We start from the raw sequence: 17,223 nt of genomic DNA, 5'->3' as shown, positions 1-17,223 counted from the left end.
CATGGACTATACAGTCCATGGAATTCTCTAGGCCAGAATACTGGAGTGGGTAGCCTTTCCCATCTCCAGGGGATCTCCCAACCCAGGGAGCGAACCCAGGTCTCCTGCATTACAGGCGGATTCTTTACCATCTGAGCTGGCTAGCTGGATAGATCGACAGATAGATGAGTGCATTAACCAGTTGAATAAATGAACATGTACCTTAGTTGCATAAAAAAGAGTTCAACATCCTAAAGAGGTTAAAAAAAACTTATTAATAAAAAATTCAGTCTTTATTTCTTGATAATCTATATGCCACATATAATTTAGAATCTAGATATGTTTGCCTCAATACATATTTGTCAAAATGTAGAGCGTACTTTCGTTTGTTTATTTCATATTTCTTAGGTTAAAGAGATTTCAAACAATGAAATTCATCGTCACATTTATTTAATAATCACTGTGACCTGAATTCTACTATACTCTAAAGGATTTTAAAATGAATAGGGCAAACCTTTCTCCCTAAATCACACAATCCGCAAGAATACAATCAAATAATTTCAACCAAGCCTCCTTATTCCAAGATATGAAAATTATGACAGAAACTAAGGGGATATTTTGAAAAATTTCATGAGCCGAAACACAGAAAAATATATATAACATTATCCATATTTGCTTCAATCCACTAAGTAAAATATTCATTACACATTTATTTTTGTCAGTACACTTGGAGAACAAAGTTGCAGTGGAGTCTTTATTCTTCAAAATTTAGAATTTTATTGTGGAGTAAATGTTATGCCTTATGACAGAGAACATGGGTCTATATATGTTCTAATTATAAAAATGGATATTTAGAGGCTAAATCAAAAGTTCATTACCCAGTATAATTCTGGTATAATTTTAGATCATGTTCCCATGATTTCACTTAATTTTTAAAATTAATAACATAATTCGATAGGTTTAAATTGCTATTTTTTATTAATTAAGGTAAAATAAATGGATTCATTAAGCAGAGATATTTCTCATCAATATATTTTGTGTATCTATCAATCAAAAATTAGCAGTATTAGTAAGTGGATATGTTTGAATTCAAAGTAGAATTTTTTGAAATGGAGGGAATATTCACTTTGTGCTTAATTTTTTCTTCTGACACAGTAAAATTGAAGCTTCCTTCCAGTATCTGTTAGTAGCAAGGCTGTCAAAACCATTTAATGTCATACTTAAGAATATTTCTATATATAATGTAAAGTAATATAAATTGGCATAATCTACCAGTTCCATCATTTAAATACTTTTTACTGCTCCTAACCAAAAATAAGTATTTTGTGTTTCATTTCTTTAACATTTATTACATAATTAGATTATTCAGAGGTTAGCCAGGTAAAGTACTTAACCTCTCTTAAAATGTTGAGAAAGAGAAAACAAAAAGCATTGAAGAATTACCCTACAAAATCCTGCATTTGATAACTGTGGCTTTGTAGTAGAGCCTGAAGTCAGGTAGGTTGATTCCTCCAGTTCCATTCTTCTTTCTCAAGATCGCTTTGGCTATTCGAGGTTTTTTGTTTTTCCATACAAATTGTGAAATTATTTGTTCTAGCTCTGTGAAGAATGCTGTTGGTAGCTTGATAGGGATTGCATTGAATCTATAGATTGCTTCGGGTAGTATACTCATTTTCACTATATTGATTCTTCCAATCCATGAACATGGTATATTTCTCCATCTGTTAGTGTTCTCTTTGATTTCTTTCACCAGTGTTTTATAGTTTTCTATATATAGGTCTTTAGTTTCTTTAGGTAGATATATTCCTAAGTATTTTATTCTTTCCTTTGCAATGGTGAATGGAATTGTTTCCTTCATTTCTCTTTCTGTTTTCTCATTATTAGTGTATAGGAATGCAAGGGATTTCTGGGTGTTGATTTTATATCCTGCAACCGCTGGGAACTCTGGTCAACCACTTGTAAAAGAATGAAACTAGAACAATTTCTAACACCATACACAAAAATAAACTCAAAATGGATTAAAGATCTAAATGTAAGACCAGAAACTATAAAACTCCTAGAGGAGAACATAGGCAAAACACTCTCTGACATACATCACAGCAGGATCCTCTATGACCCACCTCCCAGAATATTGGAAATAAAAGCAAAAATAAACAAATGGGACCTAATTAACCTTAAAAGCTTCTGCACATCAAAGGAAACTATTAGCAAGGTGAAAAGACAGCCTTCAGAATGGGAGAAGATAATAGCAAATGAAGCAACTGACAAACAACTAATCTCGAGAATATACAAGCAACTCCTACAGCTCAACTCCAGAAAAATAAATGACCCAATCAAAAATGGGCCAAAGAACTAAATAGACATTTCTCCAAAGAAGACATACAGATGGCTAACAAACACATGAAAAGATGCTCAACATCACTCATTATCAGAGAAATGCAAATCAAAACCACTATGAGGTACCATTTCACACCAGTCAGAATGGCTGCAATCCAAAAGTCTGCAAGTAATAAATGCTGGAGAGGGTGTGGAGAAAAGGGAACCCTCTTCCACTGTTGGTGGGAATGCAAACTAGTCCAGCCACTATGGAGAACAGTGTGGAGATTCCTTAAAAAACTGGAAATAGACCTGCCTTATGATCCAGCAATCCCACTGCTGGGCATACACACTGAGGAAACCAGAAGGGAAAGAGACACGTGTACCCCAATGTTCATCGCAGCACTGTTTATAATAGCCAGGACATGGAAGCAACCTAGATGCCCATCAGCAGATGAATGGATAAGAAAGCTGTGGTACATATACACAATGGAGTATTACTCAGACATTAAAAAGAATACATTTGAATCAGTTCTAATGAGGTGGATGAAACTGGAGCCTATTATACAGAGTGAAGTAAGCCAGAAAGAAAAACACCAATACAGTATACTAACGCATATATATGGAATTTAGAAAGATGGCAACAATAACCCTGTGTACGAGACAGCAAAAGAGACACTGATGTATAGAACAGTCTTATGGACTCTGAGAGAGAGGGAGAGGGTGGGAAGATTTGGGAGAATGGCATTGAAACATGTAAAATATCTTGTATGAAACGAGTTGCCAGTCCAGGTTCGATGCACGATACTGGATGCTTGGGGCTGGTGCACTGGGACGACCCAGAGGGATGGTATGGGGAGGGAGGAGGGAGGAGGGTTCAGGATGGGGAACACATGTACACCTGTGGTGGATTCATTTTGATATTTGGCAAAACTAATACAGTTATGTAAAGTTTAAAAATAAAATAAAATTTTAAAAAAAAGAAGAGACGTTAATTTAAAAGCAGAAAACAAACAAACAAAAAATCCTGCATTTGTTAATAAATATAGGCAAAAGAAATGTAATGAAGAATATATATCTACACAAAAATTGAAAGAAAGTATTTAACCTGCTATGCTTCTATATCCTTTAGTCTTAATCTTGTTTCTCAGTGACTAAAGAAGTTGGCTAATAATTTTCCTAGGTTATGTGTGAGTGTTCCATTCTATTGGTTTTCTATGAAGTCACTGTCATGACAACCTCCCTATGGATCCACCAACCTTTCCTTCCATTAAAATCGTGTCCCAGAGAAGGCGTGAAATAGGTTTACTGCCGACAGCTCATTAATCTGGTAACTTTTAGGTGAGGTGTGCATTGGGATGTCTGAGGGAACACTGTTCTCTACTATTTCAAAATGCTTGAGGCTTAATCAAAAAAGAGTAAAAAGTGTTCCAAATACTCATCTGCTAGATGATACCTAATGCATAGAAATTATTTCTAACTCAAAATGTGATTTTTTTGCGTTTAACCTAAAAATTAGAAGTTAGATAAGACCAGGTCTGAGAGATTAACATAGCATCAAAAACATGTTTCTGTGACTTCTCAGGGAATTTATTTTAAAACATTGAGTGAATTGTCTCTCAAAAATATAATACAAAGTCTCAGCCTCAAAAAAACCCCCAAAAACATTGAATTCAAGGAATTGAATGTTACTGCAGAATCAGGAAACATCAAGGGTCACTTAAGCAAGATATCATTTTAAGAAAATTTTATTCAGTTAGAGTCAAGCTTCTTCACTTTATGAAAATCACTTTGTCTCTTTGGATCTTGCTTTTCTCATCATTAAATTGAGGGCATTGATTGAGACAGTCTTTTAAGACAGGTTCTAGTTCTAATAGCTTTGATTTTATATAATTTATAAAAGAAAGAGTCAGATTTTCTACTTCTATTTTAAAATGAACTATCTCTAAGCAATAATTTAAATAAAACACTATAAATCTGCTCTAAAATATTGATCCCCATGGTTTTCTTAAGTAGAGTTTTCAAGTTTTCTAAGCTGTCTTATTGAAGTGCTGAAATGGAAAAAAAATACTTTCAAATGTATTATGGGAAAATGATTCAGTATATTGTATTAGATGATGAGATAGCTATATCTTTAGAAAGCTTTATTAAGAAATTTAAAATAAATGAAGATATTAAAGGAAGGAAATATCCATTCTAAAATAAGCTCATTCTGCACAATAATTTCCTGAATTTTAGTTGTTATAATTTCTTAATGAGTTAAGTTAGAGAAAATAACTCAATGGTATAAAATGTGCAGTATTATATATAAAATATATATTGAACTATATAAAATAGCATGATTCATATGTATAACATCAGTATACATGTGAGGATGATTATAAATTTAATATAAATTAATTATTTGTATTGTATTTTATTTTTTAATTCAATAAGAAAATATTGATATGGTGATACATTCTCAGAGATATTAATAAAGTTATATGACCCAAATACAAATAAATTTAAAATATAAAATTGCAGCCATTACTAACATCCTTAGTAGTAACAGAAATAATAACTCTTTATTTTAATTACTCTCAGGGTAATTTGTGTGCTTTCTTATATATAATTTTTCTGTTTAGATGCATTGTAACATGGGTGTATACGTGCATGCTTGTATCAGTCAAGTCCAACTCTTTGCGACTCCACAGACTTCAGCCTTCCAGGTTCCTCTGTTCATGGAATTTTCCAGGCAAGAATATTGGAGTGGGTTGCCATTTCCTACTCCAGGGGATCTTCATGACCCAGGGATTGAACCTGCAATCTCCTGCGTCTCTTGCATTGGCAGGCAGATTCTTACCACTGAGACACTTGAGAAGCCCATAACAAAGATGCAAAGAAATGCATGAAAAACGGTTCAGTGAATAAGTATGGTGCTGTGACCCACATCATCATTCCCCAATTCATTAATTAGAAAAATCCTGTCTTTCACAAAAGCTCCATTGTGCTAGACCTTTACCCTTAAAATTAACATAATCTTGATTTGTATGAATTGTCATGCTTATTCCATTATTGGTTTATAATCTGTATAACTAATGATTTTGTTTTTCCTGATGCTAAACTACTTATGTAAAATACAGTTTCGATGTAAGTTATGGTGTCCTTTAATATGCATCCCAGCAGTACAAAACAGTAGTTTTCATTATGCAAATTTTGAAAGCTATTTCAAGGGCATTTTCCTGAATTTTTTTCCTTACAGACAGACTGCCTGCCTGCCTACTAGAATTCAATAGGAATGTCTAAGTTTGTATACTGAACTATGAACCAATATATATAAAAGTTTAAATGAAGAGACATTCACAGGTATTAATTTATAAAGTTATGTAATAGGAGGCAAAACCAAGCAAGTTTCTTGGTAGATCAAGATTTACACTACAATGTAGTGACTAATCAATACTAACCAGCAAACACATTAAATTATATAGTAACTGAGTTCCTTATAAAATGCATCAGCCAAAAGCATATATAGTAATACAAAACAAGTTCAGAAAAATCAACAGAATGCAATAAAATGGCATAAACCCCTGTCTATACAAGTAGCCACCATAGAACTAGACCATTTTCTAAAGAAAGTCCAAGAAAAAAATTCTACATTGAAGAAATCTGTTGCCAGAATAATAAAACTGTCTCACTACATATCAGTAAATTATAATGAACAGAAAAATAAATCAATCCAAATAAAATAATTTTCAATATCATAAATGTATAGGTGGACAATTTATTCTTGTAAATGCATCTTCATACAATGTTACACCCATATTCTCAGTTCTTCAAAACTCATTTTCACTGTCCTAGTCTAAGTGAATCTCTTTATGATGCAGTTATCTTTGATAAAATCACAAATACACTAATAATCTCCCCAAAAGATGAATCAGTGTCCCTAAGGTCAATTTATTCTTACACTGATACTTATTTTGCTGATAAAAGGGACATCCTTATCTTTGGATTGTTGAAACAAATATAAGTTAGCTTTTGTTGTTGTTATTCAGTTGCTTAGTCATGTTCAACTCTTTGAGACCCCATGGGTTGTAGCACATCAGACTTCCCTGTCTTTCACTGTCTCCTGGAGTTTGCTCAGACTAATGTCCATTGAATTAGTGATGCTATCTAATCATCTCAAGTTAACTACTATGAACTATTTTTAGTGTAGATGGTAAAGGTAAAGGTATGGATGAAGATAAAAGAAAAAAGGAAAGAACTGGTTAATATATTTATAATCATATCCATATTAAAATAAGGCAGAAGTACAACTAATAAAATCCTAATTTCTGCCATCAGTAACATGGTTATCCCTTATTTATGATATGTATGATCATACCTGCTCATTGCTACACCCTTTGTCCTGAATTGTGAACCCTGTTGGTCCTGTTTTGTTGCCTAATTGGGTGACCTAAGTATTCTTTCTTGATGGGTCTTAGTCATTGGCAAAATTGCTTATCAGGGTAGTTTTCCATTAATAATTACAACAAGTGCATACAAATAATAGGTGTACCCTGCATGCCAAACAAAATTTCCTCTTATCACTGATGGGTAGTGGAAATATAATTTCCTCTTGGTAGTCAGATGTTTACCTTGGTATAACACTCTCTTTGTCTGTTGGTTGACTGACATGAGGGGTTCGGAGTTGACAAGTAGTTAAGCAGACATTGTGTGTGTGTGTGTGTGTGTGTGTGCGCGTGCGCGTGCATGCGCATGATCAGTTATGTCTGAGTCTTTCCAACCCCATGGACTGCCAGGCTCTTCTGTCCATGAAATTTTCCAGGCAAGAATACTGGGATGGGTTTCCATTTCTTATTCCAGGGGATCTTACTGATCCAGTAATTGAACTTGTGTCTCTTGCGTCTTCTACATTGGCAGACGGATTCTTCACCGCCTGTGCTACCTGGTGTATGATAAAGGATAATGGTAAGAGGAGTCATCCCATTTCCACCCTTTGGTTTTTAGTCCTGTGAATCCTGGCTTTGGTAGAGACAACACTAAATGTTGGTCTTTGATTCTGAGCATATTGAAAAGGATTTTTCTCAGTAAGATAAAACATTACCCTCATTTTGATGCTATCACTGAATCATTAAAGACTTATCTCACCATTCCTTCATATCAGCTGCTTCATCTTGATTAGGAATACAGTAAAATCATTGAATTTCTTGACAAGAAGCACAATTCTGACCTTAATCTACGGTAAAATGAATTCTTCAGTTAGAAGCAATGCTGTGTGACAGAAGTGTTACTGGCAGAAAAAGGAAATGCATTTCCAGGCAAAATGTCTATTTCAGTGGGAAAAATATACTACCCCTTCCATGATGGAAATTCTCCAATGTGATCCATGTAAAACCCCGTGTCTAGCTGACACCCTAGAAAGTAAGTCGCAGTGTGTTTAGTGCCAGTCTTTGCTCTGGATGTGGTCATGCTCAACAGCAGCTCTAGCAACACCAGCCTTGGTCAAGGAAAGCTCATTTTACTGAGTTCATTAATAACCACCATCCTTGTCAACATCATCACTTTGTTCATAGTTCAGTCACTCATTCTTGTCCAACTCTTTGGGGCCCCATGGACTGCAGCATGCCAGGCTTCCCTGTCCATCACCAAATCCCTGAGCTTGCTCAAACTCATGCCCATTGAGTCGCTGATGCCATCCAACCATCTCATCCTCTGTCCTCCCCTTCATCTGCCTTCAATCTTTCCTATCATTAGAGGCTTTTCCAGTGAGTCACTTCTTTGCATCAGTACTGGAGCTTCAGCTTCAACATCAGTCGTTCCAATGAATATTCAGGAAACTCAATGGAAGGTGGCTAAATATTACATGAGTGGAAATGGGTGGCTGGGGAAAGAGATTGACAGCCACACAGTGGATTATCTTGTATCTGATTTTTAAGCTCTACTTCTGCTTTCAATTTCAGTCATATTAACCTAAATTGTCCCAGATTATAAAACTTGGTCTCTGTAAGAGCTCACCACACACCTAGAAAAATATTCAGTACATTCACACAAAAGTTGTTTTCCCCTTTATTCAGCCTTGCAAATAGACCAGTATATAAATCCCATGTCAATTTTCTTTATTAAAAACTAATCAGTTTGGCAACTGTGACGTTTACACAATTTACTAACACTGGTGCATTGTGTATTATCTAATGGTCATGCGTTTTAATTTAGAGTAACTATAGATTTTATTTTAATTTTAGATTGTATCTTGATTTTTAGGTACTTTAGATTTTTACCTTGGTGTTTAGACTTTAAATATAACCTTAGTGTTTACTGGTGTATATAGTTGGGCAACCTTGATTAAGCTTACTATCTGTGAAAGACCAGAATTACTTATATTCTAGAATCTATCAACTCTTTGAAAATTGATAGCTGTATCTTCAAATATATTTATTTGAATTAATATTTTATCATATTTTGTATATTTTTGTAATATTTTGATCATAACTATGCATAGGGATTTTCTTTTTATAAATTTGGAGTATCATGAGATAATTAAGAGAAATAATTAGCATTTCTCTTTATTGCTATCAATTGATATTAGTGAATTGTTTCACTAAATTGCCTGTTTTTACTGATTTTCTTTTGGGAAGGGGGTAATATCAAAATTTTACACACTGCTTCTAAAGCAAAAGTTTCAACAAGATGCCAAATTTTAAAACCTGTCTAAATATGAAGACCATGCTGCTTCTGCTGCTGCTAAGTTGCTTCAGTCGTGTCTGACTCTGTGCGACCCCATAGACGGCCGCCCACCAGGCTCCCCCATCCCTGGGATTCTCTAGGCAAGAGCACTGGAGTGGGTTGCCATTTCCTTCTCCAATGCATGAAAGTGAAAAGTGAAAGTGAAATCTCTCAGTCAGTCCGACTCTCAGCGACCCCATGGACTGCAGCCCACCAGGCTCCTCCATCCATGGGATTTTCCAGGCAAGAGTACTGGAGTGGGGTGCCATTGGTAGCTAAAACTAAAAAAAATATGAAAGTCATAGAATTCTAAAATACATAGAGGAACTGTAAAATCATTGAGTAAAGGCCCTTGTATTTATTGCTATCAAGCAACTTTGCAAAAATTTTAGTTTGAAAGCAAGGATGTCCATGTTCAGAGACACTACTCCTCAGCTAATTTTTATTTCACCAGTTTTCCTTTTTTCCAACAGTATTATTTCTCAGGATATTACTTTCAATTTTAAAAGTAATTCATTTTTCCAAACATTTCTGAGAAAAGTTAACAACTGAAAATATATAAATAAATCCAACTTCTCTGTGAAAATTCTCATCCTCATTCCTTAAATTAGCAAAAATAAATAAATAAATAAAAAAGATCACCATGTCTTAAAGTGTGCAACCATGTTATTTTTACATTTTTACCAAGCAGCTGAGTGTCAACTCTAAAGAAACAATTGCCTTCTCTTATTATGTATGCCATGGTGGACAGTATAATTGCCCCACTCTTACTGCAAAGACGACCTTGGTGTTATGTCTGGATGTGTTATAGTATTTGACGAAAGGAACTTTGGAGATGCAATTAAGCATAAGGACTTCAAAGTACAGATAATATCCTTGTTTGGAGTGTATATATAATCACAGGGGTCCTTAAAAGTGGAAGAGGAAGGTAGAAGAGTGGAAGAGAGAAATAGAGAAAGAGATTTGAAATAAGGAGCTTGCTTTGTGATGAGAAAGCCATCTTTGAGCTGTGGTCTAGGCATTTTACAATAGGATAACCCTGCTTGCACCCAGAGTCTGGACATTTAGATATGGACCCCACTATAGGATTCCCACCTTTCTTTTCTCATGACTCCTTTAAAAACAACCACTCAGAACTGAACCCGTGAAAAATTAGTGACCTGTGCCCCAACCACTGTATAAGTCCAGTCACAGATGTTTGCTCTTCTGTGGTCTGTCTCCTGCTTGCCTGTGACATGGGTCAGAGGACTGCCCTTCCCCCAGCTCATTGTAGCCTCTCCAGGAGTTTGTAAGTGATAAATCTTATGATTTTACTTCCTTTGGGAAAGTGTACCGAAACTGCTGCTTCACTCAAACAGGCCAAGGTTTTCACTTTCATGTTGGAAGCTTGGATATTTAGGGAGCACTACAGAGCCCGCTGGAGAAGGCAATGACAACCCACTCCAGTACTCTTGCCTGGAAAATCCCATGGATGGAGGAGCCTGGTAGGCTGCAGTCCATGGGGTTGCTAAGAGTTGGACACAACTGAGTGACTTTACTTTCACTTTTCACTTTCATGCATTGGAGAAGGAAATGGCAACTCACTCCAGTGTTCTTGCCTGGAGAATCCCAGGGACGGCGGGGCCTGGTGGGCTGCTGTCTATGGGGTCGCACAGAGTCGGACACAACTGAAGCAGCTTAGCAGCAGAGCCTGCTGGGTGGCTGGCACATCATCATTCAGCATTGTTGACACATCAGCCCGGGAGGTTCCAACACAAGATGTGTTTGCTGAATTCAAAGGTACAGGAAAGAGACCATGAATCAAGAAGTTTGAGCAGCTTCTAGAAGCTGGGAATAGCCCTAAATTGGCAGACGGCAAGAAAATATCTGCCACCTTACAAACTTAAGGAAATAAATTTTACCAACAAAGTGAATGATCAGGTAAAAAAATAATTCTCTCTCAGAGCTTCCAGAAAGGAATTCAACTCTGCTGACATCTTGATTTTAGCTTCAGAGAACTATGTCAAGACTTCAGACCTACAAATCTATAAGTTAATAAATGTGTGCTTCTTTTTTTGTCACTAACAAATTTGTTATAGCAGTGACAGAAAATTAATACACGTATTTTATACCATTTTCACTTTGATGGGAGGCACATCCTACTCTGTTATTTTTATTTTCTGTGTATTTCTTGCCTCATCTCTGGTAAATAATATGCAGTTCTGCTCATAGTGCAACTGGTGGCATGGAGGAATTCTGTTCCTCTGTTTTCAATCTAGGTGTTTCAGATGTCATCAAAATCACATTTAAACTATTAACCAAAGCAAATTTCTTTTTATTTTTTTTATTTTATTTTTAAACTTTACATAATAGTATTAGTTTTGCAAATTTCTTTTTAAAAAGACAGTTTTTGAAAGATTTTTGTTGTCAAACATGACAGAAACCATGCCAAAAAAAAAGAAAGATTTAAATATTCAAAAACATAAAAAATAAATAAATGACAAATTAAACCTCAATTCCCAACCTTCTAAAAGCAGAATTTAGGTTGAAAATACCGCCTGCCACCAAGAGAGCCTATTTTCTTATCCAGAAGTGGCTAAGGAGGTTATGGAGGGCACTGGACATGGGAGTTAGTTCCCAGGTCTAATGTTGAACCTAAGATAGAAATAGTATCTATGCTCAATGTAGAGGAACATGGTAAACATTGACCTAATGAGATTTCAGAATTGCTATGAATCAGTAAATACTGTACATCATATATATATATATATATATATATATATATATTTTTTTTTTTACTTCTATTTTAGATAAGGTTGTCTATTATTATCATGTCTCTGTACCACCAGTGTCCTATGTGTAAATGTCTATGAGTGTTTGGGAGGAATGCGGAAAATTCATGTATAAATCTATATAAGATCAAGAGAATCCATATTCACCCTGACATATTGAATTGCCCAAAAAGTTCATTTGAGTTTTTTTATAAGCTCTTACAGAAAACCCCAAACTATCTTTTTGGCCAACGTGATACATAACATCATACCTTTTAAGCCTAATGTTGTAAATGAAGAAATTTGGGTGTTCTGGGAAGAAGGTGAGATTGTTTCTATATGGGAAAGTTGTGAACATTTATGGACTTGAGGGTACTGTGTGGTAATTAGGTAGTATGAAGCAGATATTTACTCTTTTCTTCTTACACCATCATCTAAGTGTTAACATTCTCCTCCCACTGGCAGTAGACTCAGCTTTATCATTTTCTTTTGGCAATAGCATGATAGAACATGTACTGAAAGCAAGGATTTGCATTGTACTCATACAAATAATCTTGCCAATTTGATTTCCAACTGAGATTGTGAAAAAGGCTTTACATGAAACAGACCAGAATGCAAGCCACAGTCTGCAGTTGAATCTTAGCTGAACTGCAGCATTGACAATGAGAAATAAATGCTTCTATTACAAGCCACTAGATTTTGTAGTGTTTTTCTTTGCTCAATTATTGTGGCAGTAGATGATTAATACAAACATATTGTCTCATCTCCACATTATTTATTTGAGTTTATAGTGTTCATTGCTTGAATATATGGCCCAAATAACTTGCCCAAAGTTAGAAATGTAAAGCCTAGATTAAAACCTGGGGAACCTGACATTTGAGCCACAAAATTAGTTAATACACTGTACTAATTCATTCCAGTATCTCAAATATATTGTGTGTCTACTCTGATAAGCATTGGTATAAAATGAGAACTGGATTGTACCCAAAGTTGCATTTGAGGGAATTAAAGTATGACTTAAAGAAATATGTACTAGAATAAAATAGAAGTCATTAATTTAAATTTTCTTAAAGAGATAGTCTTACATGCAGTTGGTTTTCTTGAAAATTTAAAATATTGCATCTCCCCTAAGTTTCATATTTATTGATGCAGTTGTGTTTCTCTAGGACTGTTAGATCTATTTTTCCCATAGTACTTGCAGTCCTTGTTCAATTCCTTCTTCATTATATCAAGCAGTGACCATAATGGCTTTTCAGATCTGATTTCCAAACTGTTGGCCATAGACGCTCATATTTGATTGCTCGAAAAGAACACAGTTCTAGGCCTGTTTGCGCTCTCAAAAAAAGCTATTAAATTCCTAGGACATGGATTTTCTTTTCTTGCTCTGAACCCTTTTCTATGACCAAATAACAATGAGAAGTTCTGAATAAAATATTCTACAGCCAGTTTTAGTATTTTATTCTTACATTTTAAATTCATGGATAAAATTATATTCTTTACTGATCTCTACCATCCTCAGTTCTTTCTGCAGAGGTAAGAGATGTCATCGGTAATATCTATGGCCTCCTAAATGCTTTATCTATATCTTCATTTATATACATACTATAGCAATACCTGTTAGAGTTTTGGAATGTATATGTGTGTGTGTGAGTTTGTACATAACTGGACTAATACCATTGTACTATCTTCAAATTTGCTTTTGAGTCCTAAAACTAAGCTTAAAATTTTTCATGGCTAAGTATATCTAACCCCACTCCCTTGTTTATAACAGTAGCAAGATATTCCATAAAATGGATATATAATAATTTATGTAAAGTTTCTTACTCATATAACTTTGAAATTTTTATTAGAAACATTGATTGGACTAATATCTTTTTATATCACCTAGACATATTATTTCATGGCTAAAATATTTGAACTCCAAAAGATTATGTTAATTTATACCCACATGAGGTCTGGTGGCTCAGACAGTAAAGAATCTGCCTACGAAGCAGGAGACCCAGGTTCACTTCCAGGGTTGGGAAGATCCCCTTAAGAAGGGACTGGCTATCCACCCCAGTATTCTTATTTGGAGAATACCATGGACAGAGGAGCCTGGCGGGCTCAAAGAGTTGGACACAACTGAGTGACTAACACAGTTCTCAAGGTCCATTTATTCTTCCAGAAGGCTCAGAGGACAACTGTTGAAATGTTCACATGTATTTATTTTCCAAGAATAAGCTTTAATTTGCCAAGCACATACAATCTAAATCATTGAAGAAGACAATAAATGTTTGCCTAATTATTCCATAATTCTCAGGACCCATCTTCCACAAAAGTGCTAATATTTAACAGTATAGTAAACAGTAGCACTAGTTTAATTTCTTCATAAAAATATTTTTTTTCTTCTCTTTTAAACTAATTTATTTTTTATTGAAGGATAATTGCTTCAAAGAATTTTGCTGTTTTCTATCAAACCTCAACATGAGTGAAGCATAGGTGTACATTTTTAATAAGTCCTTTTTGAAATGCTTTATATCTTAACAGTCATGATATCATTAAAGCAGAGACCTGTGAAAGTATTAGTTGTAAGGACTTGAATTAATTTTTATTTTTTATTCATTTCCCAATTGTTTAAGTGAATAGAGCTTCTGTTGGTATTACTGTCATTTTTTTTCTTTAAAATAATTAACTAAACTACCAAATTGCCTCGTATCATATCATAGTTTTTAAGTATTTGTTGTTAAATACATACACACACACACTCCCATATGAACACCCATGATGAAAAATCACAGCAAAATGATTCTTTGTTTTCGTAGGTCCTCTTATTGTCTTCACTACAAATGACTAAAGTGAGGTGATGAAGAAGGCAATGGCACCCCACTCCAGTACTCTTGCCTGGAAAATCTCATGGACAGAGGAGCCTGGTAGACTGCAGTCCATGGGGTCACTAAGAGTCAGACACGACTGAGAGACTTCACTTTCACTTTTCACTTTCATGCATTGGAGAAGGAAATGGCAACCCACTCCAGTGATCTTGCCTGGAGAATCCCAGGAACGGGGGAGCCTGGTGGGCTGCCATCTCTGGGGTCGCACAGAGTCGGACACGACTGAAGCAACTTAGCAGCAGTAGCAGCAAAGTGAGGTGAAGAGATTAACTCAACTTTCCAAAGGTCATTCATTTAAATGGTAAGCCCTGCATCTGATTTCTGAACTTAAATTCTCAAACAGCAAATTAAATACACCATATATAGTGCATTGTGGTTTTCAATGGATATATTAAATATTTAATTTCTGAAAGACATTTTGATATGTATTAGTTAATCTAGAATTTGACATTAAAATCAGGAACAGTGGGAGATAAGGAACTAGAAATCACAGGTACAGAAGAACTGTGTAGAATATATTTCTTTCTTAGATATTAAATTAAACATTAAATCCTTGTCCATTTATGTTAATAAGTTCTCCCAAATAAGAAAGGAGCAAACTTATTTTACAGTTTTTGTGGAAGCAAATTAAACTGCATTCACTATAAAGTTAAAATAATTTTTAAAATATACTTAATTTGCCAGTTATTGCTGTCATGCCTATATATTTCATTTCCTCAATTTGGAAAAATATAAATGTAATTTGAAAAATACTAGATTAAAAATAGGGAGATTGCTTTCAAAATCATTCAGCACTCTGATTTTCTGTCATCCCAGAATAGTTATATTCCAGATCTTACATTAGTTCCAGTTTTATTGTAAAAACAGAAAAACATAAACCATGATATTATATTACCATATGCCTCAGATTTTTTAACCTCAAAGCTATTTCTGATTAATGTAGGTTTTTTGCTTTTTTTTTTTGTAAAGTGTAATAAAAAGCAATCCTATGATTATTTCCTAATCTGTATTTCTTTCATAGGATAATGGTAGCTGGCAATATCAGATTCATTGGTATATTGACAGAAAGCCACTAAAATGATTTAAAGTAGAAAAAAATCAATAAATCTTGATTAAGACATAATGCTAGGAAATTATTCTGCTTGGCATTCTCCTTTTAAAGTAGATTCAGGACACATATACAGTATATTAAAATACATGTCTGAATTGACTATTTATATGTAGAAGCTTTCTGTAAGAAGGGAAATGGTGGTACTTGGCTCATTTTACTCATGAATATCAAAATACTCATGAATGTCTCATTTGCAGGCAGCCACAAAACAGGATGTGCACATTCCCATTGTCCTAGATCATTACACTGAGTGAACCATGCATATCCCTGAAACACTTCTGAGGAAAGTGAAAGAGATGGCATTAAACCTTGATGCCCTTAGGAGATATAACAACCTATCTCAAATGACCCAGCTACAAGAACTATTCCTATCAAGGAGAAATTTGGAAAGAAACCTCTACTGAATTCATGTATGAGAAAATAAAATAATCAAGACATTTTCTCAATATAATCAGTTTCCCATTATTAAGTCTGGATCTTACTATCTATGCATATTAGAATTATAATATTTGTAATATTTATTCATAAACATTGACTTAGCATTTAATTAAGACATGCCTGATTGATTTTATATACTTTATATTGTTCTAAAAAATATAAATATATAACATTCAGTTCAGTTCAGTTCAGTTCAGTTACTCAGTTGTATCCGACTCTTTGAGACCCCATGAATTGCAGCATGCCAGGCCTTCCTGTCCATCACCAATTCCCAGAGTTCACCCAAACTCACGTCCATCGAGTTGATGATGCCATCCAGCCATCTCATCCTCTGTCGTCCCCTTCTCCTCCTGCCCCCAATCCCTCCCAGCATCAGAGTCTTTTCCAATGAGTCAACTCTTCACATGAGGTGGCCAAAGTACTGGAGTTTCAGCTTTAGCATCATTCTTTCCAAAGAACAACCAGGATTGATCTCCTTCAGAATGGACTGGTTGGATCTCCTTGCAATCCAAGGGACTCTCAAGAGTCTTCTCCAACACCACAGTTCAAAAGCATCAATTCTTCGGTGCTCAGCTTTATTTACAGTGCAACTCTCACATCCGTACATGACTACTGGAAAAACCATAGCCTTGACTAGATGGACCTTTGTGGCAAAGTAATGTCTCTGCTTTTCAATATGCTATCTAGGTTGGTCGTAACTTTCCTTCCAAGGAGTAAGCGTCTTTTAATTTCATGGCTGCAATCACCATCTGCAGTAATTTTGGAGCCCCCAAAAAAGAAAGTCTGACACTGTTTCCACTGTTTCCCTATCTATTGCAATGAAGTGATGAGACCAGATGCCATGATCTTCATTTTCTGAATGTTGACCTTTAAGCCAACTTTTTCACACTCCACTTTCACTTTCATCAAGAGGCTTTTTAGTTCCTTTTCACTTTCTGCCATAAGGGTGGTGTCATCTGTATATCTGAAGTTATTGATATTTCTTTGGGCAATCTTGATTCCAGCTTGTGCTTCTTCCAGCCCAGCATTTCTCATGATGTACTCTGCATATAAGTTA

The sequence above is a fragment of the Bubalus bubalis genome, chromosome 19, assembly GCF_019923935.1.
Source record: "Bubalus bubalis isolate 160015118507 breed Murrah chromosome 19, NDDB_SH_1, whole genome shotgun sequence".
NCBI lineage: Eukaryota > Metazoa > Chordata > Mammalia > Artiodactyla > Bovidae > Bubalus > Bubalus bubalis.
The sequence above is the reverse complement of the archived record's forward strand: the minus strand, read 5'-3'. Positions refer to the sequence as shown.